This window comes from Mustela nigripes, chromosome 12, assembly GCF_022355385.1.
Source record: "Mustela nigripes isolate SB6536 chromosome 12, MUSNIG.SB6536, whole genome shotgun sequence".
Classification (NCBI taxonomy): Eukaryota; Metazoa; Chordata; class Mammalia; order Carnivora; family Mustelidae; genus Mustela; species Mustela nigripes.
In genome coordinates, this window is record NC_081568.1 from 135,473,773 (window position 1) to 135,490,732 (window position 16,960).

The window sequence follows — 16,960 nt, forward strand, 5'->3', positions numbered from 1 at the left end:
AGAAGCAGACTCCCCTCTGAGCAGGGAGTGCAATGCGGGACTTAATCCTGGGACTCTGGGATCACAACCTGAGCCATGATTGCTTAACTGGCTGAGCCACCCAGGTACCTGGCTGTTACCTGTCTTATCCCATATGTCATATGGGGCCAGAGTCTGTCGGTAGTGCCTAGTGCACAGAAAGGGGGAAAAATGGGTTGAGGAAAGGGTTTTTTTTTTTTTTTTTTTAGATAAAAATGACTAGATTAAGGATATTTCCTTTTTTTGTTTGTTTTTGTTTTTTTAAGATTTATCTATTTATTTGAGAGAGAGCGAGAGCATGAGCAGGAGGGGTTGACAGAGGGAGAGGGAGAAGCAGACTCCCCGCTGAGCAGGGAGCCCAGTGCAGGACTCTATCCCAGGACCCTGGGATCATGATCTGAGCCAAAGACAGATGCTTAACTGAATGAGTCACCTAGGCGCCCCAGATTAAGGATATTTCTAAGTGAAAGATGGCTGTAGTCTTTATATGTAGGCTGCTAGAGACTTCTAAGTAAGTCATCAGACTTTAGGCTTTGTTGTTTTTCTGATCCTGTGAAATGGGGTTATGGATGTAATAAGTAGGAAACAAGAGTAGACATAAAATTGCTTTTTAAGCAGGGGGAAAGATGTGTTGCTGACATTATGTAAACTGCTCCTGACTGTGGACTGGCCCAAAGGTGGTTGAAGGGAACTAGGTTTGAAAACCTTTCAGGGGGCGCCTGGGTGGCTCAGTGGGTTAAGCCGCTGCCTTCAGCTCAGGTCATGATCTCGGGGTCCTGGGATCAAGCCCCGCATCAGGCTTTCTGCTCAGTGGGGAGCCTGCTTTCCTCTCTCTCTCTCTCTCTCTGCCTACTTGTGATCTCTACTTGTCAAATAAATAAATACATAAAATCTTTTTAAAAAAGAAAAAGAAAGAAAACCTTTCAGAAATTTCCCTGTAGGAAAACAACAGTCTTCGAAGATAAAAGTGGCAGCCAGGTGGGAAAGCTCCGGGAGACTTTATTTCTCCCCCACGGTAATTGCACATGCAGAATCTGTACACTTTTGAATGTCTGCGCACCTAGCTGACACACACTGGAAACTTAATAAAAACATTTTTATTTTCCTCTCTCCTGGTAGGTATTCCGTTTTGTAAATTTTACATCGGCTAATACTTGGTAATGTTCTTTTATCGAGGCCTATTAATCATCTGACCGTTCAGAGGAGGGGCTATTTTGTTTTGTGATTTGTGATTCTATTGGACAAACAGAGTCGTGTGCCAGGCAGGGAAAGGGTGTTTGGATAAAAGCTTCCTAAGTTGTTTAAATACTTTGTATTAACCTCAGAATCTACTAGACCCTTTCTTCTCAATCCGGACTGCACGTTAAAATCATCTTAGGAACTTGGGGGAAATGCCATGGCTCAGGCTGCACATCTACACACGCCAGTTTGTTTGGTTTAGGATGGAGTCTAGCATTGTTTTTATGTGTGTGCGTTTCTCTGTGACTCTTGAGGTTATTCTGATCAGCAGGGAGCATCAAGAACCACTTGAAGAGATAATTTGTTTACAGACATGGCTGTCTGGACACCTGGGTGGCTCAGTTGGCTAAGGTGCCTTCGGCTCAGGTCCAGATCCCAGAGTCCCGGGATTAAGCCCTGCGTCAGGCTTTCAGGCTTTCTGCGCAGTGGGGAGCCTGCTTCTCCCTCTGCCTGCTGCTCCCCCTGCTTGTGGCCGTCAAATAAATAAATGAAATCTTTAAAAAAAAAAAAAAGCAGCAAATATCGCTTCCTCCAGGAATCACCCTGGTAAGTGAGGATATACTGATGCTTGGGGCCCCACTCTCAGTGGTTGGAGTTTTGAAGGAGGATTGGCCTCAGGATTTTTAAAAAGATTTCTCCTGTGATGCTAATTTGTCCCAGTCTTTGAACCACTGCTCTCAACTATGTGCTGCTTAAACCTAGAGCCCACACAGAAAGGCCTCCATCATTTTGCATGTTGGTACAACAACCTGGAATGCTTCCTAAAATGCAGATTCCTGGACCCCACTCCTGAATCTCCAGGGGAATATGTTGGGGTGCCACATACCCCTCCAGTGATTTTTAGGATCATGCACGTTTGGGGGACCTGGCCCAAGCCCAGTCAGTATTGCTTTTTCCTATGTTATTTGTTGTGGGTGAATTTTCTCATAATGTGCTTGGCTTGCCTCTGAGCAAAGAAGTGAGTTAAAACAAAAGCCTTTCAGATTTAGGAGAATATATACAAGGAGCAAAATGTATCAGTTAATGACATTTCAGGGGACAGTTATAATTGCTTTTTTTTTCTGTAGTTAAATGATAATAAAGTACAAGCTGCATAAATCCTTGAAATACAAAGCCTGTTCAGAGATAAACATTTGATAATGGGGGGTATGGCAGAGCCTCATCTGTTTATTATAATGTGAAGAGATAGCGTAGGTAATTAAAAGCCAAAACCAATGGGAAAAAAGTGTTCTCATCCTCGGAAACCTTCCCCTCTTCCCTGCACCCAGGCCTTTTAAAATTTAAGCCTATAATCTGATTTGCATTTCACTCTTATTTCCATGATTTTAGTCTTGTGGAGATGCTCAAATGTAGTGTCCTATTAAAAACACATAGATAAATGAGCAAAAGTGAAAAGACAAGACCTATTGGACAGTACTGATTGGACTCAATTATGCGCCTTGCGTTGTGTGAGACACTCGGGAAGAGATTAAAAGTACAAGATCATGCCTTGTGCTTTGTGGATAAATAGGCCTGTTTTGCAGTGTCTAAATAATGTACAACCTGTGTAATCTACCGACTGGTTCATCACTTGCCATCCTGAAGAGTAGCAGCTGAGTATAATTTGCTACATTGTACTCTCTGGTGTTTCTAGTCATTTATGAGAGAGTTTTCCATCATTTGTAGGCAAAAGATCCCTGTCCCCTCCTGTGAGTTAAGAGTTGGGAGTTTAATGAGGCCAACCTCCAGCCGAATCTGCTGGAAAGAGCTTGGAAGGGTGAATGAGGTGTGCTCAGATTGCCTGGGGAGCACAGTGGGGGTTGTCGTGACTTCCTGGGGTGGTGGTCAGGTCCCCATCCCTGGAGGGTGGCTCCAAAAATTTATTTGTTGCATATGCCCACTCTCTCCTGTCCTGTTTTTCTCCCTTGTGTGAGGAGGCGGTTCATTACACTTACCCTTTTTTAGTTTCTTCTTAGAGAATCACCGAAAGCTAGTAGGACCTTATTGCTGTCACCAGGTACGAATGTAAGCCCATGATAATACGACTGGGGTTCCCACTTCTTTCTGATGAAAGAACTTTTAGGAGACGTGTTTGTTTTCTCTGGGATAGAAAACAGTGAATAATGTTAAGATCTGAGTTGGGGGTTTTGTTTTGTTTTAGTTTGGTTTTTGGTGGGGTTTTCTTTTTGTTTGTTTTTGGTTTTTTTCCTTTTAGCATTGGAGATGCTAACATCAAAAGGCTGTTCCTTCAAAGAACTTCATGTTGCTATTTAAATGGTAATTACTTTTCTCCTGGGTTAGCTCCCGGCTTGGTAAATTTAGCAGGCTCAAGTATTTTTATTTTATATTGTTGGTACTGTGAGACGAGGGTCTGAATAAAAAAAAAAGTGCTCACTCGATTCTGATTAGGAGGACAGTCAGTTCCTAGATTGAGCATCTGTTCCAGTGTTACTTGGGAAAAATCATAAACTATGCTGCATTTTAAATAAGTGAATGGTCCTTTGGTTTTCTGTTATTGTCTGTTTTGCACACATGTTTCCTTTCGTGTACTTAGAGACCATTTTCCCAGTGAATAGAGCCTACCGATATAATTAAGCTCAGTTTGGTTCATTCTTCAGCGAGTTACTATTTTCATGGAGGAAGAGTAGTAAAATCCTGTTTTTAAAAAAGTGCTAGGAAACCGAATCACAATATTTAGAGGTCAGAGCATGGCACGGTTATTTTAAAAATAAATAAATAAAAATAAAAAGCCTTTCCCCCATATTTCTGATGTGCACCGGGATTGGGAACCACAGACACAGACCCATTCTGCATTTTATTTCGGTGAGAAAGAAGTAAATCAATGAATTTATCTAATGAGGTACCTATTAATATTTTATGTTGTATTTCTCTGTAGAGTTTTCTAGGGAGAGAAAGTGTGTTTTGGCTCTTTGGTAATTTTGCTGGGTGGTTTCTTGACTGGTCATCTGATCCGTCCTTTCTCTATAGAATTGGGTCCCTGGGAAGACCATTACGAATTCTGTGCGCTCCCCACCCCGCCCCACCCCCACAAGCCCTTTTACTTAGAGCTTCCTTTGAATATTTTATTATCTACTGGTTTATAATCAAGACCACCCACCTGATTTTAGCCTGCTGACTTTTTCCCCTGCCTTTTTATTCCTTCAAGCCCACAGTGCATGTGTATTCATGTTTTTGCTTTCCGTTCACGGAGATCTCCAGCTGGGAAAATATAGTGTGTACAATACTCTCTGCCTTCAACTGACATTGCTCATAAATTGCAACAGAAACATTGCTATCAGCAGCTTAATAGCAGGTAGAATACAGCTCTCCATATCAAGTCTCAGCAGGGTACAGAAACTACGCTTACCAAATTTCCAAAGGAGAAGGACGAGGGGGTAGGAAGTTTTCTCTCGAAGAATAACCAAAACAACACTGAAAATTGATTCACTGAAAGCAGCTTTTTGAAGAGGGCCTATAAGGGCTGACTCAGTGGTTGCTCCGCTGTCAGCTTTCTGCTGAATTGTTATTTTTGCAGACCTCACAAGAGGGTTTTATGGTAGAGCAGTGTGGAAAAAGGCCTGCTTCTTGGCTTCTCTGTCTTTCCGTCTTTCTTTCTGTTACCCTTTTAAAAGGCCTTCGATAAACCTCATGAAATACACGGGGTACCTCTATCTCTACTGTAAGATGATGAGGTGCTGTTAGAAATTACCCTCAGGCACACACCTGCCCTCACCCATGCCCGTGTCCCTGGCGGGAGAATCCTGCCTAGAATAGTGGAAAAGCTGGCCTCGCCGTTAGTCTTGGCTCTGAGCTACAATTTATTTTATCTTGCCCGGTGACCCATCCAATTATTTGACTTCTGGTAAAAGAGCACACAATTACGTAGCATATCAAGATGTTAATATTTTAGGCTGGGATGTAAAATTGGACACTCTTATTTATAGAACCATTCCGTTAAAAGAAGGGAGAAAAAGAAAAGGCGAGGAAAATATATAGCGGCCTCCAGTGTGAGAATTTCCAGTGCTATAGCACATCGCTTTATCTTAATAAGTGAGGTTATATTAATATGTTGAAAAGGCCCCAATTCCCCTCTGTGAAGAAAGGATTGCCAGGCTCCGTCATCTTTTGTGAGTCGCCATGGCAAGAGTCCTGCCTCTTGCCAGAAGAGATTAGTGCGGGTGGTGGAATAATTCTTTCTTTAAACCAAGTTAAGCTGTTGTATTAATACTACTGTCCAAGGGCTCAGGCAGATGAAAAGTGCTCCGCGTCACTCTAGGTTCCTTGGTGACTTTTCCTAAAGGAGTCACCAAATATTCCTGTCGCCACGTGCAGCCCCATCCCCCAGAATGTAGGAAAGTCATTAATCCCAACCTCCCCCCCCCCATTTCTGTCCTTCAAAAACGCCACATAGTTTTATGTATATCTTACTTTGTGTGGTGCGTATTTTCCTCTCAAGTCTGGGAGCCTCGTTGCTCTGATAAGAATCACCTTAGATGTTTGGAGGAGAGCTAATAATTGGGTTGTGTTTTTTTTTTTTTTTTTTTTAATTTTATTTACCTATTTGACAGAGAGAGATCACAAGTGGGCAGAGAGGCAGGCAGAGAGAGAGAGAGAGGAGGAAGCAGGCTCCCTGCTGAGCACAGAGCCCGATGCGGGACTCGATCCCAGGACCCTGAGATCATGACCTGAGCGGAAGGCAGCAGCCCAACCCACTGAGCCACCCAGGCGCCCAGAATTGGTATTTTTAATAAGCACTCAAGAGGATTTTTTTTTAATCACCCAGGGAGTTTGGGAAAACATTAGCGTTGGATAAGCCTGGGTTTGAAACCCATATGTGCCATCATCTAGGAGTGTGTGTGTGCGCACATGTGTGTGTGTGTGTTTGAGTGAGAGAAGAGATTCACAGATTTCTCTGTAGTTCAGCCAGGAACCCACATCTGGAAACCTCTCTATTTTCCAAAATGGCACCCTGATTCTTAACATGTAGAGAACGCCAGAGCCTCGAGGCCCGTGGATTTTTGCTGTCAGTAATGCTGCATTGGGATTGAGTATGGCTCATGACCCACTCCCTCCTGCCAGGCCCCTTGGCCGTGGACCCTGTCCACCCCGCCAGAGGGCTGTGATGACCCACTGCCGTTCTGAGAACACCTCCTCTTCCAAAGCGAAGACCGCGAGCGCCTGGGGAGGCAGCCCCCTGCCTTCCAGGCTGAGTCAGCAGCTACTTCTTGAGCTTGGTGATAAAAGGAAGCAAGTACGAGAGGCTCTCGGTAGTTTAGATCTCATTTTGTCCTGTGACTTCCCACCGCGCAGAGATGTGCTCCATTGGCAGTTCCGCTGGCAGGCGGTGGGTGTTGGTGGCCGTGGTGGCGGAGGGGGCTGGGAAACGTGTAGGAGTCAGAAGACGTCTCTGGTACTTCTCTCCTTAGCACGGTGCTATCCCAGGAAGCCTGTGGTCAGGTTCACTGAAGGCAAATGGGTAGAGTTTTATCTGACTTCTCTCGTCCTCCTCCTCAGTGCACTAAATGTGGCACTAAGTGGATTGTGTTTTACCACTCTGGCCTTTGCAGCAACAAGGAGTCTTCTGATTCTTTTTAATCCTTTTCTGTGGCATAAATTTAAGACACTCCCCTTTAGCTGCCTTCCTAAATAGGCCAGGGAGTTTAGGATTGATTAAATGAAAAGATGAGTCCCTGGTGCATGTGTTACCTACCACAGGACCTTGGCTATTACTTGGAGCTCTGACTCCTTCCTTATCCAGACCAAAGAAGCCTTTTCTTGACCACCCTCCCGCTTCTCCAGAGCCACTTTTTATCACTTGGGTGTGTGTTAGTCTCACTGAAGCAAAATTCTGCAGTGGCCCTGGGGCTCCCTCAAGGGCCTCAGCTTTAAAGGAACCTCTTACCCCCTGGAGAAGCCTTGAGAGCCCATCACAACGGCCTGGCCGTCCCAGTTGCTACCTACCTTATGCTGGGTGCTGCTCTCTGGGCCCCCAGGATCCCTGGAAGAGAAGAAAGGGAGAGACCTAGCTGTACTTTTGGCTCTCTTCTCCCTAGTCAGGGGACCTGGGATCCACCATTTAATCTCCAGGCCTGGTTACTTCTTCCTGAAGAGGGGAAGTTTTGCATAAGTGATTGCCAAGGTTCTTTTGTGCTTGAAAATAACCTGATTTGTTTGTTTTGGAGGGAACTCAGGACAGATGTGATGAAGTTTATTGTGTCAGTTGTGTGCCTTGTCATTTAAATTTGGCGCCGTCACTGATTAGTGCAAGAGGAGAATTCCTTGCAGTGAGGGCCAGCTGTGTATGCTCTGGTGGCTTCTACATGGGGACACTGGGTAATTGTTACAGACTGGAGCCAGGTCCCTTGGGTTCCTCTGTAGGGTCACAGCTTCCTGCTCTTGTGACCTTGGGATGTAACTCACTGCCTTTTATGCATCAGCCCATCATTTGTAAAATGAGGAGAATAGAGTATCCTCCTCATTGGGGTGTTAGAAGGACATTTCAAATAGTGCCTAACACACAGCACTCTATGCACTTCTCAGTGGACACACATACCCACTCCCAGCGTTGCAGGATTTCTTCGAGGCAAAGATAGGAATGCCTTTCGTTAGCCCGCCAACATGTATGTTCTCTGTAATTTGGGATTCCAGCCTTACAAGACGGGCAGACTGTCCTCCTAGTAGGTATTCCTCCGCAGCACATTAACACTGTCATGGTCCTGCTTTCTGACAGCCACATCAAGCTAGCAGGTGTCTGGACTGCAGGTCCTTCCGACAAAGGCGACGTGAGGGGAGAGGGGAGCCATGGTCAGACAGCGCCAGGTCTCAGATCTGCAGTGAACAAACCCTTCTCCTCCTGGGAGCCCAGTTCCCCTGCTGGTCCAAAGCAGCTTTCCTCTGGGGTCACCTAGAATGTAAACAACAGGAAGAGGTGATGGGAACCATGCTTCGTATGTAAATGCTCTGTGAAAAATATTTACTGCATCCTCCCCAGCCCCATCTTCGTAGATTTCTTTCTTCTATTTCCTTCGTGTAATGACTGCGGTTATAAGTGCATTTTAAGTAGAAGTTATTTTGAAGGATTGATCCTCTGTACCTCATGCTTTCAGGGATCAGGCATTTCATTTTTGCTTTCAATTGAATTGCTAATTTATAATAAGTGAGTGGAAATTTGCATCTTTATAATCTCCTGTTCCAGAGGACACTATGCTGCATCTGTAACCGTATTTACCCGTGTATGGATGGCCGGCGTTTAAACGGTTGCTGCTATGGCCCAGATTTTTTTGTTTTTGTTTTTGTTTTTCTTAAAGCGTGACTATTTCAAAAATTTTTTATGTGCCCTTTTGTTTTATTTTGTGGAATATTTACATGCAAACTGTGACTTACACATATTTACCAAGTTTCTTTGTAAACGAGTGCCTTAACGTAAAACTAGACTAACATAATTCACTGGAATTAAACATGAAGCATTGCAGTTTGTTGTACAGATTAAAATGCATATGACACGGGGCGCCTGGGTGGCTCATTCAGTTAGGCATCTGCCTTCAGCTCAGGTCATGATCCCAGGGTCCTGGGATTGAGTCCCATGTTGGGCTCCCTGCTCATCAGGGAGCCTGCTTCTCCCTTTGCCGCTCCCCTTGCTTGTTCTCGAGCTCTCTCTTTCTGTCAAAAAAATAAGTAATGTCTTAAAAAAAAAAAAAAAAAGATGCATGCAGCTCTCCGATATAGACTTGGATCATTTGAGTTGTGAAGAAACAAGTCAAAACAAGTTACGAGTCTTCTGGGAGGAAAAAAAAAAGTGCCTCTTGACTACATGGTGAAGGCAACCATATTGAAATAGTGTCCTTCTCCTGTCTTTCCCCTGGATTAGGAGTGCAGTAGCCTGAAGATCTGATGCTTTCTAAGTAAACTAATCTATTTGTTTTATGGGGAGAGAGGAGATACTGAAAAGCACAGTGGCAAAGACAGTTCTGTGTCCGGCACCGGAGAGGCCCTGTTAAAAGTCACGGGCCACGTGTTGAGGACCAGTGACGCATGTGCACGCTTCTGGTAATGCCAGCTTCCATTTAGTACTAGTTCCCAGTCCCAGCACCGCTTCCAGCCACACGGTGCATCCCCAGAAGGCAGGCGGAATAATCCGCGCCATCAAGGATCACAACGGGAAGACACTGCTTCGCACCTCACCAGAGTTTTCCCCTATTTATTGTCATGAACGCGTAACATGGGATCTGCGTTACTGAGCAATCAGTGAAATAATTTTCTGTCTCCTTGAAATCCATTTCTGGTGATCACACATGCAGATGGAAAACCATGGCTTGAAGACTTACACTCAGCAAATAAAATTGACGTCCCCTGAAAGGCAAAGACTGTCATTTCATGCTTGCTAACCTTCGTTGTCTATCTCCCTTTGGGACACACACGCGGCGCGGGACACACACGCGGACGCGCCCATTATGGAGAGATGGCTTTCTGCTCTGTCAACTTTGTTTTATAAAAGCTCTGTTTTCTTTATGGCCTTTATCTAGTACATCTGTAAAATTTATTTAAGCCATGACAGATCTGTCTTTGGGGCCCCAGACTCTGGGAGAATCCCCACCTGGCGGCCCATTGGGAGGAGATTTGTAGGCTATGACTGTTCATTAAATTGTAAGCAGCAGTGGGAGAGGCCAGTGGTCTGCATCTACCGTGGCTGGGCGGTTATGGTCTCTGTTTGGAGCTTCTGCCATCAGGTGAGCGACAAATGGACCTCATCAGTCGCTTTCATAATAGTTCAATAAAAGTGGATGGCTTTTGAAATCCTTGAGGAAGGTTCCGGGTTTCTTTACCTTATAAGAGTGCTTACTTCACAAAAATTTCCAATAAAAAAATAGAAGGTAACTCAAAACCCAATGGTTCGCATTCATATTATTACCCGTTATTTTGAAAATGGCAAGAATCGATGGAGATGGGCTCCTTCGCTTGGGAGGGATCAGAATCAGGGGACAGATCGTCACCGTCGCAATTTCACTTCGGCCTTTGGATTTGTGTCACGATAATAACGCAGGGACTCTTTTACACTTTGTTCATTTCGATATTTCATCTGCCTTTAAAAAAGAAGAAAGAGGGTGCCTGGGTGGCTCAGTGGGTTAAGCCACTGCCTTCGGCTCAGGTCATGATCCCAGGGTCCTGGGATGGAGTCCCACATCGGGCTCTCTGCTCAGCGGGGAGCCTGCTTCCCCTCTCTCTCTCTGCCTGCTTCTCTGTCTACTTGTGATCTCTCTCTGTACAATAAATAAATAAAATATTTAAAAAAGAAGAAAGAAAGACATTTATTGAGCACCTGCTTTTTGCAGGGCACTCTGAGTGAGAGACAGTGCTGAGTCTCCTCCAGAGTTGGCAGATAAAAATTCAGCTTCCTGAACATCACGTACGTCCTACAGTAGAAATACCCACAGGAGCGGTCAGGCATTTTCAGGGCTTCCCAGAGCTCTGTGCCCCCGGCCTCAGACGCCAGTGCATAAAGGCAGGCCCGGTTCTCCCTGCAGAAGGCAGTAGGAAAGCGTGAAGCCTGAGGTAACCTGTTGCGTGCAGGGTACTGAACGTCAGTTTGAGGTGTCGTGAGGGTGGGGGAGGGGTGAGTGGTGGCGGTGGAAAGGTAACCGAGGCCTGAGTGTGGACAGTGGCCCAGATGAAGAGGAGGGGATGGAGCCAGGAATTTTTTTTTTTTTTTAAAGATTTATTTATTTATTTGACAGACAGATCCCAAGTAGGCAGAGGCAGGCAGAGAGAGAGAGGAGGAAGCAGGCTCCCTTCTGAGCAGAGAGCCCAATGTGGGGCTCGATCCCAGGTCCCTGGGATCATGACCTGAGCCGAAGGCAGAGGCCTTAACCCACTGAGCCACCCAGGCGCCCCTGGAGCCAGGAATTTTAGTGAGAGTCAGAAGAGCCACACCTTTGTGACCAGATAGGTGTGAGTGCATAAATGGAAGGGAGAGGTCTGGGATTGTGAATTGTGACTACCTCGAAACGACAGCAAAAATGATAAGTCAGAACTGTAGTCCGTGGTGAATTCTAGAACGAGTCCTCCGCTTCGTACTTCAGATCCTTTCTAAGGAGTGAAACATAGATAGGGAAGGGATTCCGGGTTCCCTGCTATCCCCAGACCCCTGTTTTGTCTGACATGTCGCACAATGGGAAAGAAGAATAGCATTTCCACAAATTAAGGTCTGTAGCCATTGGTGGGCTGGTTAAAAAAAATTTTTTTTTTTAAGATTTTATTTATTTATTTGTCAGAGAGAGAAGGAGTGCATACAAGCAGGGGGAGCGGCAGACAGAGCAGGCAGAGGGAGAAGCAGGCTCCCTGCCAAGCAAGGAGCCCGATGTGGGACTCGATCCCAGGACCCTGAGATCATAACCTGAGCCGAAGGCAGTGGCTTAACCCGTTGAGCCATCCAGGCGCCCCTGCGCTGGTAAATGAACACCCAGTTTTGGATTGGAGGACTCAGGAACCCTGATTGGTAGTGTTTGCTGTTTTGTGGTGTATATTCTCAACTATGGTCTGTTCCAAGCTTCCAACATGAGGTGTCTGAAGATGGTTCTAGGAAGAGGTGTGTGCCCATCCATGGCACGTAACTCCAAGCACACCACTGGTCTTCACCTAGGTGGCCTTGCGTACCCCAGGGGCCCACATCCACACACATACGGTGGCTTCATGAAATAGTGTTACTTATAAAGTTAGGTTTAGGTAACCTTACGCAACGCATTTTGGAGCATGGGATCAGAAGTCAGACTGCCTGTGTTCACATCTCTGACTTTCCAACCCTGGGCAAGTCTGCCAGTTAAGCCATCTTGGAATTACTTTGCTCATCAGTAAAATAGTAATCATCAGGAACCGGAGGCTCAGTCGGCTCCGGTCATGATCCTGGGGGTCTGAGGATCGAGCCCCGCATCAGGCTCCCTGCTCAGAGTCAGCTTCTCTCTGTCCTTCGGCCCTTCCTCCCCTTCTGTGCTCTCTGACTCTCTCCATCTTCACGGACTTGAGACTTAACCCTTCGTAAGGATAAGTCTTTATGTATGGCACTTAGTGGCTTGAATACTGGGTGGTTTTCTCTGCGTCCTTTCCGAACTCATTTCTGGGCTGTACGAAGTAGGAATAGCCAAGGAAGTTCTTTTTCTCTAAGAACAGGCTACACGTTCACTTTTGTCCTGAAGAGTCCACTCAACCTTTTTTTCTTTTTTTTTTTTTTTTTTTTTTTTTGGCTTTGATAGCCCATGACATCATTTATGAGTTTAATCTGCTCTGGCGGTGTGTTCCTAGTGAATTAGGAATTTCTGATTTTCCTTACTATTCAAGTTGAGTTGAACTGAAGGAAACCAGAAAATGTAGTCCTTTGCAGCGAGACACTTTATCAGGACTGAAAGCACGGTTTGCTCTCTTGCCCACCATCTTTTCAGAAAGCTGATCAGATCGAGTATTACATTCATAGATCTCGGAGTTAGTATACCGTCAAACCCACAAATGGAGCAGGGTTTAATTGGAAAATGGCTTTCTAGTCACTCATTAGGGAAAGTATGTATTAATTTATAGGTACTAATTTAGATATGGGGATATAATAAATAAAACAACGTAATCAGTCTCTTGGCTAAATGTGCTAGGATTTTGTGGCTAAAAAATGTATTTGTTATTTTTAAAGATTTTATCTATTTGTCAGAGAGAGAGTGTGTGTGTGTACAAGCAGGGAGAGGGGCAGAGAGAGAAGCAGATTCCCTGCTGAGTGGGGAGCCCGATGCGGGACTCGATCCCAGGACCCTGAGATCATGACCTGAGCTGAAGGCAGAGGCTTAACCCACTGAGCCACCTAGGCTTCCCGTGGTTGAAAATTTCTTAAGCAAAGAAAGCTCAGTGAGAAACTAAGCCATTTGGTTTTTGTGTTTTTTTCCCCCTTGTTTCCACAAACTAAGACTTCCGAAAAGTCACCATGTGATCTTTCCTTCCAAGAGTTCAGTTTTGTAAAGACACTTGTTCAGTACTTTCAACAAGTGTTGTGGGTCCTTTGCTGTGGGGCTGTCCTGTCCGGTCACCTGCTGCCCCGGGCCATGGAGAAGCAGACGAGGTGCTCTGATGACTCACCTTTGCCAGGCCACCCCCCCCCCTCCTCTCCCCTAGGAGGCCTGTTTGGGTAAGAAGAGAGAATGGTTTGGTGTTTCTTTCAAAGGAAACCAGAAAGCCTTTGGACCCAGTCACTCTGCACCCCTTCAGAGTGCTGTATCCCTCACACGAAGCCCACGGGCCACTGTGCACAGCCCCTGCCCTCGCCATGCAGGGGGTGGCTGGCCCCTAGCATGCCCAGCTACCAGTTTCAGTGGAAGAATTTCTTTAGTTATTTCAGGCAGAGGACTTCAGTAGGAAATACGGTATCTCTACTTCATCTCTCCAGCAGGCGCTCTCCTGCCCTATGGACTCTTCCCCACAGATATCTGCCTTTAAAAAAATAAATAAATAAAATAGTCTTCCCTCTGCCAACTCCCAAATGTTCCCATTGTCCAGCCCAGCATTCCGTGTTCACATTGGTATTCAGTGTAGCAACCCAGGACCATGATGGGTACAAATCAGAGTTTTGTCTCGTGTGTGTGTGTGTGTGTGTGTGTGTGTGTGTGTGTGTGTGTGTGGTGTGTGTGTAGCTCTTGAGAGAATTACAAGGCAACCTGGGAAAGATGCTGAAATGTTTAGTCAGGTCTTCTCTCGTTGGAAAGAGGTGTATAAAACACACGGTGATGATGAGCACCAATTAACAGTGCATTACTTTCCAGAGGAGACTTCACGCTGGCTGCCCTGCAGGTCAGAGTCAATAAAGACTGAGTTACTAACAATAGCCTTTCTCTCTCCCGAAGCCTTGGACTTAACCCTAACTTCATCAGACCAGAGAAGAAGAGGCTCGTGCAAACAATAGGCATCTCCGAGGTTGACTTGGGCCTAATGCTCAGAGGCCGTGAAAGCTGTCGGGAGCCTGATTGATGGGCTCTCACGCCTCAGTCCCCAGTGCAAAGCACTAATGTTCCAGCCTCTTTGGAGTGGGTGGTTGTGCCACCTGGGGTCAGAACTTACCAGCCTGCAGGGCTAATGTTTCAGATGAGGCCAGAGTGCAGTCAATAATTGATACGGAAATTCTGTGCTTCGAGTCACCAAGGAAGGCCACATCTTGACTCGAATTCCTGTGTGTTCCGAAGAGAAGTCCAAGTCCGCTTCGGATCTCCCTGCTGACAGTGTTAGTCACGTTTAAGACGCGCTCTCATTGCAGAAGAGGACGAGAGCCATCCCGAAAGGCGTATTTAGTAGACACAACGAGCCAGATTTCAGGAGTTTCAGAATTGAGAAGTAAAACGAGGGGAAAGAAACACCAGCCCTTTGGCATTTATTTAAAAACCAAAGTAAATCACCCCTCAAATGTAATACGTAGGTCAGATGAAATCATAGCGACTTCGGTAAGCATCCATGGGGAGCGTCGGTATACACAGGTCCTGAAACTCAGCTTCCCAGTACGGACCGCTGGTGGGAGAGCAATGTTAGGAGCTATCAAAGACTGGAAGAGACGTGAGTGTCAGAGAGCAGAGCCTCGAAGACTTGATCCCTTCTGCAGGGCAGTGTCACCCCAAGTTAGCTTGGTGGCTGCACGTGACTGTGTGTGTGTGTGTGTGTGTGTGTGTGTGTGAATGAACATCTCTGCGTCTACATAAACACATGTATTATACACACAGTATGCAGAAATGGGCAGCAACGGGGTGACACCAAGCGAGGCTGGTCAATCAATAACCAGCTAAGTTTTGTTCTGCTCCAGCAAAACGATGACTTGCTCCAGTAAGTGCTAACAAAGGCCCTTTCCCTTGCTCTGCTCGGGGAGAGCACTATTAGTCACGCTTCATTAGGCTTGTTTACAGAAAAGAGCTGGTCTCTAAGCACATTATTGAAATACTTGTAACTCTGCTGGGCTTTTTTCTTCGCTGAAAAGATAGGGACTTCGGAAGGGGGCGGAGGGGGGGGGCCTCGGACCATTCGAGACATCTAGTCTGTTCAGATGGTAATTGGAAGGATGAGTTTGCCTTTAATGCTCTCTGCAGTCCCCAGAGCCCTGCTGCCGGGGCTCCTCTCGGCAAGGTCCCGGGGACCTTTAATTTTGCCTTTTGTTGCTGTGACAGATGCCAGGCATTCAGTTCCTGTTCCTGCGGACCGGATGTGCGGTCCCCGAACCCCACATCCCTAGAGGAGCCCGCAGGGATTTAGAACTGCATGTCCAGAGTGGTGAGGAGGAGGAGGTGGGGATATGGGCTTGCCACGGTGGGTATGCCAGGAAGGAGACCTTCCTGGGGGTTGCAGTTGGGGCCAGGCTTAGGAAGAAGCTAAGTCCCTCCTGTTGGAATTTGCAGCTCGTGAGATGTGCTTAAGAGATCGTGCTACCGTGTGTCCAACAGCCCAGACCCCGGGAATCCAGGATAATTTGCCCGGCGGCCCCGTCTGAGGGTGCTTTACCTGCCAGAAGCGCAGTGAGGCCAGCTGCCGGCTGATTTTCTCAGTGTGCAACTCCTTGTATTTTGGGGTCTCCCTCTGTTTCCAGCTGTGATGTGGGTTCCAGGGGAGTTTCACGATGAGGAAGCCTGAGTCCGTTTGCCAAGCGACTCTTGGATGCCCACGCCCCTGTGTTTGATGCTTTATAGAAACCATACCTTACCCGGCATCCGTATTGTCCCTGTTTTATAGATGAGAAAACTGAGGGGCAGAGAGGCTTCATTAAGGGTGAAGCCCCAGCTGCAGAGTGTGCCGGGGGCCAGGTGAGTCTGTCTCCCGAGACCATCTTCTCGGGCGCTTGGGATGCTGTGTAGGATTACCAAACACTCTCTCATTCTGTCTTCCTCCCAGTCTTCAGAGTAAAATTGGCTGCAGGCTGAGCTTGATTGGAGTTAATTCCTTCGGCTTTCCTTATTACATTCTGAACCCGAGCCACCATGGTGTGGCCTCACTATGGGAGTCGCTGGGCTTGGCTGCCTCCCGGTGAGAACAGGGAGATTTACCAACGACAAGGACCTCATTCACCCCATTGCCTTTAATTTTGAGGGTGCTGACTCCGGTTCCTCTGAGAGGCACTCCCTTGTTTCCTTTTTAGATTGGCAGAGTTGCTGACTTTCAGGTGACACATAAAATGTGTGCCTCTGCGTGTCCTAGACATGCAGAGTCTTGCTGGGGATGGACACACACACACACACACACACACACACACACACACACACAGAGGGTTCCCCGGTCTTCAGCTGCTGTTGTAAATTGCTATTTTAAATTTCAGCAAGTGGAATAATAGCAGAGTGATCATCTCCAGTAAATGCTGTTGGTCTTTGTAAAGAATGGCTTGTTCAGAGGATTTATGATTTATGGGGGACCCAGCTGGTGGCCAGCAGAGCCGTAGGAATGTGTGCTCTCCTGGGCCGGGGAGAGCTGGAGATGAAAAGGGCCCAGAGCTGGCACGAAAGCAAATAAGCGCTCTGACTTTGAAAAAAGCATCATAATTTCTATGAAGCCAGGCTCTTGGGTCCCAGTGAGATGCACGCATCAGTAGCAGCTTTTTGATGTGCGCATAATTGTCAATTGGTTCCCACTGTCTCCCTGTATCTCAAGGACCCGGGGAGGGTAAGAAATGACTGGAAAACGCAGTCCTATAATCTGTCCTGGGATTATCCGTATTTTGACGAGCAGTTCACTAGCA

General features: G+C 46.4%; 1 protein-coding gene and 1 long non-coding RNA gene across 5 annotated transcripts in view; one reads left to right on the forward strand and one right to left on the reverse strand.

Annotated features, from left to right (window-relative positions):
• The window catches only part of ZNF608 (zinc finger protein 608), a 113,088-nt gene that overhangs the window by 75,936 nt on the left and 20,192 nt on the right, over nucleotides 1-16,960 (forward strand). The gene's annotated exons all lie outside the window — the stretch shown is intronic.
• Nucleotides 5,660-15,169, reverse strand: LOC132028024 (uncharacterized). Its single transcript, XR_009407323.1, has 4 exons — nucleotides 14,317-15,169; nucleotides 7,790-8,140; nucleotides 7,198-7,234; nucleotides 5,660-6,698 (listed from the first exon to the last, which is right to left on the reverse strand). It is a non-coding gene; the product is annotated as an uncharacterized LOC132028024 (long non-coding RNA).